At 46.3% G+C, this 13,179-nt stretch overlaps 1 long non-coding RNA gene across 1 annotated transcript in view; it reads left to right on the plus strand.

Annotated features, from left to right (window-relative positions):
• The window catches only part of LOC146425397 (uncharacterized), a 244,001-nt gene extending 231,238 nt beyond the window's left edge, over nucleotides 1–12,763 (plus strand). Inside the window, exon 2 of the long non-coding RNA XR_014846547.1 lies at nucleotides 11,874–12,763. This is a non-coding gene — a long non-coding RNA (uncharacterized LOC146425397). The remainder of the gene's footprint in view (nucleotides 1–11,873) is intronic.
• The last annotated feature ends 416 nt before the right edge of the window (nucleotides 12,764–13,179 follow it).

Here is a 13,179-nt window from a genome sequence, read left to right on the forward strand (position 1 = left end):
CCTATTAGGTCTAATATAAAATGGATTATTGTTTATTAGACACAAGAGATAACAGAACAAGGATCCAAACAACTTATATACTACACAATAAAGGAAAAATTTGAATAGCTACACAAATGATATATTGCCCAAAATGGGAAAACTATGAATAGCTAATATGCAGTGCGCAAAAAGTACCTGTTATTGTTGTTATTATTGCTAGCAAAGAAGAATACAATTTAGGAAACCAATGATTTTACCAAAATCCAATTTTGGTGCTGGGATACATCAGAATCCTCCCCCAATCCTGCAAGAAGTTACCACAGAGTTGCGTCCAGACTCTGGGGAGAGGCTTTCTCAGGCTCCAGGGTCCGTGTAGAAAAGCTTCCACCTTTGTGGAAATCCATGAGATTTTTATAGGACAAAAGTGTGCCTTGCTTGGTCAGCAAGTATAGTTTTGTTTTTCTTTTCACATCCTCTCTTCATTCCAAAATATAAATCAAGGTTAGAGGTCTTAGACTTTTGGGTGCTAAGAGATAACCCCTGCCAGGCTGTTGACCCCACCAGAGTTATCTATCTTCTGCCATCGAGCAGAAGGAGAGGGGGGAGGGTCGGGAACGTCCTGCCACAATCTCTGACAGAGCAGTGCTGCTCTGACAGTCTGCAAGGGCAGAACCAATTTCCAAAAGTTTTACGTGAGGATCCACAATTGGGTGCGCAACGGCAAGGCCCAGATAGTTTACTAACCTGGGTAAGGGGCTATACATGTGTTCTATCACCAATAGGTCCAAAGCAGTTAACCTGCTCACCTGGTTAGAACCAGAAACCAGGAACCATGAGTCAGAAAGACCATTCGAACAACTCGATACCCCAGCTAAAGACACAACATGAGCTTTCAGCATGTGGGTGAACCCAGAGGTAACACAAGGAAGTTAAAGCAACTGCAACAAAGAACTGACATCCTGATGCATGGTGTAGGAGCAGCACCAGCCCCAGAGAACACTTTCCTGGCCTACTTTAGCTAGCAACAGTGCCATGCTGGAGTTAGGTGGGTGCCTGCTCGTTGTGTTTGGCCTGTGTTGGATAACACCCTTCAGAGCAACGGACCTGGCCGTAGCTCGCCTGACTCCCTGGAATAGCAAGAATGTTTTGGTGACTCTATTGCATGCACTAAACTAAACAATAAGGCTCTGCAAAATGCAGAGCATTGCCTAAAGATTTGTTTTTGCTTTATGGAGACAGTGCATGGCCAGAAATCCTCAGTAGAACAGTAGGGGGGCCTTGCACCATTGGACGGTTGGGTATGGTAATGCCCGATGTGCTACTCTTAGCAAACCACACTGCACACCATAGATTGCGGAGAGCACTGAACACATTATCAGTAGATTGTCGCAATGATATACATTTATAGAACATACGAGAACGCATAGCCGCTAGTTCATTTTTGCACTGGTCACTGATGTAGATAGCATTCGTCACACTACTTTATGAAACCAGGCAGTTATTGATATCTTCTTGTTATTATCCCATGGGCATGGGTGTGAAGATTTTGATGGTATGTGCTGTATAGATTTAAAAGATTAATCAAAATCAATTCACAAACGCATACAGGAATTAATGGATATTACATGGGAGATGCTTGTACCATGTTTGCTATCCTGCCTGTGAAAGGCCCTGCAGAAGATGGTAAACATGGCATTTGTGGTTGAAAAACAAAAACGGGGAATGTTGGGAAGATGTGAGTTGCAGCAGTGTCCTTGAACAAGATAGATAAACAACTTGGAGGGAAAGAAGCATAGAATGTGAATGTGTATTGACAACAGGAAGCAGAGAGATTTATGACCAATTAGGGAAGGCGCATGTACATTGTTTGTTAGCCAATTATAATGCAAAAAGGAGCGCATGTTATGTGTGCGATATAGCTAAAAAGTATAAAAGGTTGTACTGTGGAATAATAAACCACTGATGCTTGCCACCATCTTCAGGGTCAGTCTTTTGTCCACTGTCAGGGTATGAAGCTGCCACTGAATTCCAAACACTTTGCTGATTGCTTGCACAATTTGTGCACAAAAATGCATTCCCCTATCAGAGGAAATTTCTTTGAGCACTCCGAACCTAGGGACGATTTAATTTAGCAATACTTTTACTACTTCTCAAGCCTTGTTTGTTCTACAAGGGAATGCCTCTGGCCACCCAGAAAAGGTGCCAGTTAACACCAATAGATATCTGAAACACTACTTTCTTGGGAGTTCAGAAAAATCTATTTGCCATACTTCCCCTGGAAAAGTTCCCCTGTCAATCACTCCTTGTTCTAGCCTAACTGTTGTATTTGGATTGTTCTTTAAACATATGTCACATTGTGATGTTACTTCCTTAATGACTTCTAACAAACATGGGCCTGCAACTCGTGCTCTGAGATATTCGTAGAGGGGGTCTACTCCCCAATGAGTTTTATCATGTTCAGATTTCACGTAGTGTTTCAAAGCTCTTTCAGGTATTATTAATTGACCTGTTTCTAACTGCCCCCATCCATTCTCTAGAAGTTTCCCTTTATTATCTTGTATCTGTTTGTAATCTGATGGCTGATAATTTAGTGGTTGCCCAGTATCTACTTCAGTGGGTATCAACACTGCCACCACTGGCTCCTTTCTTTCAGCGGCCAGCCTAGCTTCATAATCTGCCAGTCTGTTATCTCCCTCAGGGAGAGTGTTACCTTTAGAGTGTCCCCGGCAATGCGTAATTGCCACCTGTGATGGGAGTTTCACTGCTTCCAGGAGTCTGAGGACATCGGTTGCATTTTTGACAACTTTCTTATGAGCTGGTAAGAGTCCACTTTCTCTCCAAAAAGCGCCATGAGCATGGACAATCCCATAAGCATATTTGGAGTCTGTCAAAATATTGATGATTTTTCCCTTGGCTAGCTCCAACACTCAGGTTAGAGTTATCAGTTCAGCTTTTTCTGCTAAAGTTCCTGCAGGTAATGATTTTGACTCGATTACCTTAGAGACAGTGGTCACAGCATACCCAGCTATACACGTCCTTTGCTTCATGAAATTGCTGCCATCAATAAACCAGTTGTCAGCATCTGGGAGCAGTTCTTCTTTCAGATCTGGGCAGCTGGAGTACATAGCCTTGATGGTTTCCAGGCAATCGTGTACCACTGGTTCAGCTTCAGATTTTCCTTGCAGAAAGGAAGCAGGGTTAATAATGTTAGTTACTTGAATGTCAATATAATCAGATTTGGCCAGAACTGCTTGATATTTCAGAAATCTTGAAGGAGACAACCAGTGATTTCCTTTCTGCTCTAGGACAGCCAACACTGTGTGTGACACCAGAACAGTCATATTTTGTCCTAGCATGAATTTTCATGCTTTTTCAATGTTCATTATAACTGCTGCAACTGCTCTAAGGCAGGCAGGCCACCCCTTGCTCACAGTGTCCAGTTGCTTGGAGAAATATGCTACTGCTCTTTTATAGGGGCCCAACTGCTGTGCTAAGACTCCCAGGGCTAACCCCTGCCTCTCATGTGAGAACAGCCAAAAAGGCTAACTCACGTCAGGAAGTCCGAGGGCTGGAGCTTTCATGAGTTCACGCTTAAATTCTTTGAAGGCCTTGTCAGCTTCAGGAGTCCACACCACAGCATTTTTAGGGATCTTTACCAGTTCATATAAAGGCCTCACAATCAATCCATAATTGTACAACCACAGTCAACACCAACCTGTCATTCCAAGGAAAGCGTGAAGTTATCTTACAGTCTGTGGCTTAGGTATTTGGCAGATTGCTTCTTTCCATGCAGTTCCCAGAGATCGTTGTCCTCCAGAGATCTCGTATCCGAGGTAGGTCACCTTTTGTTGCACCAGTTGAGTTTTCTGTTGAGAAACTAGATAGCCATTTAGTCCCAAAAAGTTCAACAGGCTCACTGTCTACTCAAGGCACTCTTTAGAAGTTTTTGTAGCAACCAACAAGTCATCTACATATTGTAGAAGTGTACCTTCCCCAGGTGGAGATTGCCATTGCTCTAATTCTTTAGCCAATTGATTTCTAAAAAGTGTGGGACTGTTTTTGAACCCTTGAGGTAACACTGTCCAGATAAGCTGGCTTTTCCCTCCTGGACTAGGATTTTCCCATTCAAATGCAAAACTCATCTGACTCTATTCTGCGAGAGGTAAGCAGAAGAAGGCATCTTTGAGATCTATGTCTGAAAACCAGATTAAATCCTCTCGTAATTTTGTTAACAGCGTGTAAGGATTAGCTACCACTGGATGGAGACTTTTAGTAATTCCATTAACTGCTTGCAGATCTTGTACCAGTCTGTAGGCTCCATTAGGTTTCTTTACTGGCAATATTGGGGTATTAAACTCTGATTCACATTCTTTCAATAGTCCTGATGCTAGAAATTTATTGATTATGGGCTCTACTCCTTTTCTATCTTCCAATCTTAAGGGATACTGTTTCTTAGTCACTGGTCTGGCTCCTGCTTGTAATTCAATTTTAATGGGGTCAGCTAATTTTGATTTTCCTGGAATATCAGTATTCCATACTCCTGGGTATACCTGTCTGTCTCAATTGTTAATCCTAATGCTAAAACTAATTTGTCTTCTGACACTTTAAATTTTATTTCCCCTTCTATAAATTCAATTATTGCATCCAAATTTTTGAGTAAATCCCTGCCTAACAAAGATTTAGGTGAATTAGGTAAATAGAGGAATTTATGTATTCCCATCCTTTCCCCAATTTTGTATTCAAGCAGTTTTAAAAAGAATGCATTTTCTGGTTGGCCCATGGCTCCCTTGACTCTAATGTATTATTCACTTTTAGGCACCAAAGCTTGATTCAAAACAGAAAATGTGGCTCCAATATCTATCAAAAATTCAATTTCTTTGTCTCTCCCTAGTTGAATTTTAACCAGCGGGTCTGCTAGGGCACGGCCTGCTGGTGTTAATCAATCACTGTCATTTACAGCTGCTGTGACAGTCTCTTGCACTTGATTTGCAAGATCAGGGCACTGGCACTTCCAGTGTCCTTCCTTTTTACAATATGCACACTGATTTGGTTCCAGCCTGGGTTGTGATTGATCTGAGCCTCCTCTGCTGCTTCCACCTCTCCCTCTGCCTCTGCCTCTGCTCTGTCCCCAACCACACTCACCATTCTAGTGCTGATCCAGCACAGCCACTATAGCCGTGGTCAGCTTTTTCTGTTCTTGCTTTTCCCTGTTATTGTATACTCTCCAGGCTTCTCCCACTTATGCCTCCACGTCCCTGTTTGCAGGTTCTTTTATCTTCTGAAGCTTAGATCTGATGTCTGGGCTTGACTGCCCTAACACTAGAGAGACTAACTGCTGCTTTCCCATGTCTGATGAGGGGTCCAGTGTTGTATACTTTTGCAAGGCTGCACAAAGTCTGTCCATAAAGGCAGCAGGAGACTCCTGTTGTCCTTGTTTAACCTGGAATATCATTGACCGATTCACTGCCTTTGGGATAGCATTTTCCCATCCAACTTTAATCAAATTTTGGTACCTAACCAGTAGTGCATAATCTTAATCATTCAGGTTCCATCGGGGATTGTAAGTGGGAAATACTTGTTCTGCTGTATCCTGCAGGGCTTCACTAGCAATTTATCCCTCTACATGTGCTCTGGCTGTTTTTATTACCAACTCTTTCTGTTTCTGTAAGCTCTGACAACATTAAATCAACATCACCCCAAGCAGGGTTCTGGTTCCTTACAACTAACTCAAACCTTTTTGTAACTTTACCAGGATCCTCTCTGTAATTTCTAACTTCTCTCCAGCTATTCAGATCACTAGCAGAGAAGGGAACTTTCACTCGCATTGGAAGGAAGGAGAACAAAAAGTGAGCACTTTTTTCTCAGCAGACTCCAGCTATATCAAGAAATTGTCTCCACCCTGATACAGGCCTGTGTCTCATCTGTGGAAAGACTGTCCAAGAACTTCTAGCAATTTAAAGAGGAAACAAAAGAGGACCAACAGAAATTTAAAGAGGGCTACCAGAAATTTAAGGAGGAAATGTCCCATGCCCCACCAGTAGACCAGAGTCTCTGCTATTGGGAGCAAATGCCTGTAAGGCCCCCAAAAAATCGTTCAATGAAGCTTTTAAAAAAGCTTACAAGTTGTTAATGTACTCTGAGTTAGACGCATATGAGTAATACTGACAAGATATTCTCAAGAGGTCAAAACAACAAAAAAACTACTGGCAACTTTAGAAAATTGACGAACGGCAAAAGGAAACAAGCAGCAGTCTCAATGTGAGATATAAAGCAAGCTTCATTTATTTTAACGCGTGTGCTCTTTATATACTGTTACAGTGCTTATATTTATTAATCACTAATCTACTCGTTAATTGCAGCAGTTACAGCTTACATTTCTTTTACATTCCATTCCCACATCTACAGGGTTTACCCCCTCGTTCTTTGTTAATCATAAGTTCCCTCCCGTACATTCCTTACACAGCTGCATCTTCTTGATATTTTCTCACGAAGCATTCTCAGGGAAGCAAGCTACTGCGGCCTGTTAGGATTTTTACTGAGGCCTGAGTATGCTGAGGCTTTGTTCAGGTTTATTTAGTTAACACAAGTTTTGCTGGAAAACTGTGTTTTCCAACAGAAAATCAGAGAACTTTGTCAAAACATTTAGTGCAACATTCAATCAACATAAAATACTTCTCAAAGCATTAACTTAGCCCATTCAACTTAGCAAAACTCTAAGCCTGTTCGATTCTAAGTTACTCAAAAATTCTGAGAAGAGGGAATTAGAAGAAGAAAGAGAGAAAAACAGAAAAGATATAGAAGAGGACACATATAGCTACCAATTCCAGGGTTCCAGTGGTGTTCAGCTGATAGAAATTCCAAGAAGAGTTTGGGTCAAGATATGTGCTCACCTTGTGTTCAGCTTTAAATACCCCTTGGCCTTCCTGGGCCCTTCCCCCAGGAGTGACTGCCAATCATTTGGCCACTCAGGAGCTGGGTTAGGGGCTCCAAGGGCAGGTGTGGAGCATTGCCTCCAGGGTACCAGTGATTGGCGGCCACTGTGGGGGTGGGATACAGGGTCTAGGAGTGGGGGGGTGCAGGGCAGTGCACTGCCTCGCTAGGGCAAGGCCCAACCTGCCCCTTCCCTCACAGACACACACCCCAAAATGTCTCAAGACATCAATCTTTCTAATCTCTCACAGCTCTGCCCCACGAGAGAGAGAGAGAGGACACACCACAAGGTTACCGGTGCTTTTACTTGCATGACCACAGAGAGGACATGAAGAAGTCAGATGGAAAATCCACCTCTGGCCTGGCATCACAAACACATGAGTTGAGAGGAAGAACAATCACCGCAGGAAATTCTTCAAGGATAAATGCTGCTCCAGTTTCCAGTGAGCAAGTCCCCAGGCAGAATAGTGTCACAGAACAAGTGGGAACTTCAGACAAGCCCTGCCTTAGCCTCAGATTTTTTGCAACAGCTTAAATTTAAGAAATCACTCTGGCCTGGAAGTTCTAAGGATGGCAGATCAGGTCTATTTATGAGTTATTTTGTGGCAGCACAGATCCTTTCCCACAGGAATTTTTCTCTTGTTCTTCTATGTTTTCTAAATAAGGATTAAAAAAGATTAATAAAGTTTCATGTTATTGAAAGCGGCTTTTGGACACAGGCGCTCAAACGCCTGGGCCAATGAATCCCTGGGGGGTGGATGATTGTTGGCCAATCCGAATAGCCTTCTTGTGTGTATATAAATCTGTTAATCATTTAACAAAAGTAGTCTTTAGCAGTCTCTGATAACTTGGAACTCTTCACTCCGCTATCGGTCAATCAGCGACATCTGGTGACCACCGACGCTTACTACACGCACTGCAAAAGGTACGCCGGCACCCTTCTCCCGCCCGCGGCGCGGCTTGGGGTTTGGGATGGAGATGGACCCCCCAATGCCAAAAGACAACCTTTTGTGAGCCTTCTTGGAGGATCTCCGGTGTGGTCCAACAGTCCAGTGGAAACAGCACCTGACCAGATTGCTCCTCGACTGGGCTGCGGAACATGGCGTGCCCGAAGTGTGGGAGACGGACGTGGACTCTGCCCTCTGGCTGAAGGTTGGGAGAGAACTGTGGAGAGAGCTGGTGTTTGGAGACAAGAAAACCATTCGTTTGCATCGGACATGGCAATCAGTCTGGGACGCATTAAGGGGACAGGAATTTTACACTGCAGAACTTAATGCTTCTTTCTGCCTGGACTCCTTGCTCTCGATCGACGAGGACCGCACTGAGAAACCCCCACCCTGGACCGACCCCACAGTAGCGGATGGGTCCAAAAAGCGCAAGTATAACTCTCCAAATGATTTTATCTTACCCACCTACCCTCATCCGAATGACCAGTTAGCAGAGATGCTGAAGAGAGAGGGGGATCGAGGGGACCACCGGACACCGGCGGTGGCAAGCGTTCCCCCGCCTCTGCCCCCGGGAATGGCGCCGCCCCTCCCCCTCCATTGGGGCCACCGCCGCTGCTTCCAGCCACAGCGCTGGCAGACCCGGGTGCAGGAACTGAGAGTGCAGAAGCTGCTTGCCCTGCCGTGACAAAGACAGGACAGCAACAGATCCCGGTTCCATCCAGAACAGCCGTGGACTCAGAAAGCCAGGCTGCTGTGTGGACTGCGCAGGGTCTGCGAGTTGTGCGGGAACCGGAAGAGAAATCTCCAGCAGCCTGTGCTTCCCTGCAAGGCAACCTGATTGACATGACAACTGAGGCGTTGCCAGCACGGACCCTCCACGAAACAGGTACGCAGGATTTTGGGTCTCCGCCAGATTTGCCCCCTTTGTCTCGGCTTTTAATGGATTCACTGGCCGTAGTGGCCAGATTCTGCCGAGATATGGTAGAAACCTGCTCGTGGGGTGTCCAGCATGCAGGCTGGACTGGGGCGGAAGTGCCTGTCCCAAGACCTCAGAAGGTGTCTGGGCTCCATGCCGCAGGGACAGCTGATATGGCGGCGAGAATGCAGAGGGATCCAGAACAAAGATGGCAAGTGCCGGTCCCTCTGACGATTTCAGTGGCAGACGCAGCCTCAGCACAGCGTGCTGATCCAGCCGCTTTTGTGCCGACGCAACAAACAATTTTAACTGACGCTGTGCCAGTGAACTCGGTGGGAGCGCCCGATGCCCCGCTCATATCGCCGCCATCATCTTGCCCCTCCCCCAACCCCACCACTGTGCCGTTCCTCGGCACAGGAACTATGTCCGGCCAGACCCCATCATTTGTGATAGGGCTTGCAGATAGCAAGCCCTACTCTGACGATTCAGACAGCGACCTAGACGGGATGCTTACCCCTGGGTGAAGGCTTGCACTGGCAGGGCAGCGAAAGAAGCGCTTGCTTCTGAGCAACCCTTGGAAATGCCAGAACGGCCCGGAGCCATTATGCCCACAGGACTCCCTGCATTTCTGGGAATCAGTAAAGAAGGGCGCGCTGGAGGCGGGACATTATGAACTTATAGAGAGATTAGGGTTGCCAAAACGATGGGAGAACCATGAAAGGGACCCGTTGGCTGCTACGGCAGATCAAAGTGATGCTAGCTTCCTCCAAGGAGACATTCAGGCTTTTCCAGTGTTTAAGCCTGACCCGAATTCGGATGAGAAAAGCAGGCATGACATCACTGCATGGAAGGTCATAAACAACCTTTACTCAAAGATAGCAACTTATGGCCTCTCTTCGCCTCATGTTATTGCAGATTATTAGAGTGATAAATAGTGATCTGCTTGCTCCATTTGATATTTCATATTTGGCTCAAGTCTTGTTTCACCCCATGCAATATGCAGTTTTTGAGGACAATTGGAGAACGATGGCTGAAAAACAAGTGAGGCAGAATATGCACTTGCCTCCTGAAGACCCTAGGCACATGACTGGGTTTGATGCCCTTATGGGTAGAGGACATTTCACTAACCCCAACGTCCAAGCTACTTGAGATCCTCGGATTCTGGAGCAGGCCCAAAGGCTCGGTGAGGTTTTCTCGCTCTGGGAAGGCTGGAGGACCCCTAAAACCTCACCAAAAGAGGTCCCCACTGGGGACCTTCCATGCTGTGGTGGCGGGGCGGATCCGGGACGCGGAGAGCCCAAGCCCGGGCTAACTCCCCTAAAGCAGGATAACAGGAGCTTTGGCGATTAAAGGAGATGCAGTCTCTCAGTGCTCAGAATCCAGGGTTTATTGGTAGGAACGGTGGGGAGGAGAAGGCGGGTGGAACCAGGAGGGAACACAGGGGGACGGAAGCAGCTGGATTCTGGGGAGCAGAGAGCCCTGAACGGAAGTGAACATGGGGTTAAAAGGGATGGAAAGATGGGAGGGGTTTACACAGGAGGGCCAATAGGAGCAAGAGGGATACAGAACTGGCAGATAAACTGGGGAATAGGGGTGCAAGAGGGGCAGATACAGAACTTTAAAAACCAATAATAACATTGCGGGTAAAAGAACTTCCTAGCTATTAACTGTAAATGGAATAAAGAGGAGGAGCACTCCAGGAACCAATACCTATGATTCCTGACCCATATTCATGGAGCTAGCCTCAAAGCATGTCGGGGGGACGATATTCTGTCACCCTAACCTGAAGGGTTCTTCAAACCCAGGGGGGTTTCTTGGTTATTTCAGACTCTAAGCTCACATGAGTTGATCTCACTGCTACAGCTTGGTATGGAAACCATCACAAAAACCATGGAGATGGTTGCCCCACAAACACGGTATTCAAAAATACGTCAGGGGCAATCTGAGCTTTTCCTGACCTTTGTAGAGAAGCTAGCAGCTGCCTTGGAAAAGCAGGTGGAAGATAATACATTGAGACAGATATTGTGAAAACAGTTGGAAAGAGACAATGCCAACAAGGAGTGTAGAAGGATCATAAATGCCCTACCAGGGGAACCTTCACTCACAGACGTGATACAAGCTTGTGCTAAGGTGCAGGCAGACAGCCCAAGGAAATCTGCCTTGGCTGCACTTCTATCGCCTGGTCAGGAACCCCCTGATCAGGGACAAAAACAGCCCAAAGCTGGGAACAAACGGAAACGAGTGAAATCAAAGCAGAAGGAAAATTCGGGGTCCGGGGTTCCTCAGTGCCGGAGGTGTGGTAGGCCACGTCACTGTCCAGAATATTGCAGGTCACAGTACCATGTAGATGGTCGACCCATGTCGGGAAACGTGAAAAGGGGTGCAAAAAGGGGGATTTGCCCCCCATCACAACAGTTCCCCCAGAACAGGGTGGTGGCACAGGCCTAATGTGGTGGTTTTGATTGGCTTAGAATATCAGTGAAGTGTTTTTAATATTTAGGAGATATTTGGATCTTTCAGAAGCTGTTGTAGTAGGCCTGGGGCGGTGTCTGAGGGGTGGGGTGTGGAACAAAGATGGGTCTTGTGTGTCCTGAGTGCAAGTTCTGGAAGTTTTTACATCAAGTCCAGCTGTGTCGCTGTTGAGCAGCTAGCAGAGTAATGAAGGCACCAGTTCTCAGTGGCAAGAAGGAATGACCTTTATTGTTTTGATTTCATCACATATATAGAGTTCTCAAAAGTCACCCAGATTGGTCAGTCAGAAGCCTTCCCCCAGGCCTGATTGGCCAGGCCTGCACTGTCCAAGTTCTGGGACACTGTTCCAACAACATCCAAACTTTATCTTTATTTATAAAACACAAGAAAATTTCTCATGGGAAAAACCTGTGCTAGCCACACAGCTGAGCCAATCTCTGATGGCTCTGAAGGTGATGGACATGCTGCCGGCCAAGTTTGGGCTAATTGGAGGTGCTGGTTACGCCTCTGTGAAAACATATTTAAGAAAATTCAAAACAAAGCAAGCACACACTTCTTTCACTTCTTCATAGTTGGAGGAGGTGGAGGTGAAAATATGTGAGGGAGAACAGCATAGAGACACGAAGGTCAGTGAAGAAGGTGGGGGAGGAGGGGCTCCCAGTGCCAGAGCTGAAAACTCTCTGCTAGCCACGGTGAAGGCCATGGGGGGACAGGAGGTCCCCCGGCAGCCCATGGAGTCCACAGGAGTGCAGAAATTCACCCACAGCTCACGCCAGAGGAGCAGGTGGATGCCTGGAGAAGACTTTGAACCAGTGGGAGTCTCATCTAAGAGTTAAAACTGCAAAGGCCTTGCAAAAGAGAGAAAGGCCTTGCTCCTGGCATGGAAGCAACTTGGCCTCGGCTCAGAAGAGTCTGCACAGCACCTTATGGACAAAAGAATTCATGTTGCAGCAGAATTCGGGCGGGATGTTGCTCGTGAGATTAGACCCACGCCAAAGAAGTTCCCAGAGGACTGTGTCTCGTGGGAAGGACCCCTGGCTAAGTAGAGAACCCCCTCTCCCTGATTGGACTGACCAGAAGAACCCCTCAACCTGCCCCCTGTCTGTGTTGCTGGTTTGGAAAGAGGGAAGGGGGGTGAGTGCAGAAACTGCTTCTTAAGAGGGTGGGGGTGAGAGCAGAAAACTGTCTGGAGAGAGAAACAAGTAGATATAAGAGTATTTGTAGTAGAAGAATTGTAGTGATGAATAAATTTGAGAATCTGCTCTGTAGACTGAAAAGAGACCCCACACCCTGCCTTCCTACCCGGCTTGTGGATTGTAAAGGAGGAAAGGGGGTGAATACTATAAGTTTGTAAGAGAGAGGGGGGAGTGAACAAAATAATGTATGAAAAGTTTATTTTTGCCTTGCATCTATCCTCCAATTCTGTTAAGTAATTAAATCACTTTTTTTGCAACTTTAAGCTTGGAGCCTGGTTGCCCTCTTTTCATGCGTCCTCCTGGCAATGTCCTGTCTAAAACCCATGACACCTATCCAGTCAATGTGGAGACGGCACCCAAGGCCCAGCCTGAGTCGACACCTACACCGCAGCAACAGTCATCCTAGAATCTGGGGATGCACATAGGGTTCCTTTGGATGTGCATGGACCCCTAGATCACGGATTCAGTGCGCTGCTTGTGGGAGGGCCTGATGCCACCAGCCACCAAGGGATCCTTGTTCTTCCACAAGTTATAGATGCTGATTTTACAGGCCAGATTCATGCTACGGTTTCCACATCAGATCCCCCCGTCACCATCCCTGAAAAGACTCACATTGCTCAATTGTTGCCTTTTGAGTCTTCTGTTCCCAGGGTAGACCAGCAAGTTTGCGGAGGTAACAGCACTGAACTGCCGGGACTTCCACAGGTCTACTGGGCTGCTGCCATCTCTAATCAGA

Source organism: Lichenostomus cassidix, chromosome W (assembly GCF_008360975.1).
Source record: "Lichenostomus cassidix isolate B80296 chromosome W, HeHo_3.0, whole genome shotgun sequence".
Taxonomy (NCBI): Eukaryota; Metazoa; Chordata; class Aves; order Passeriformes; family Meliphagidae; genus Lichenostomus; species Lichenostomus cassidix.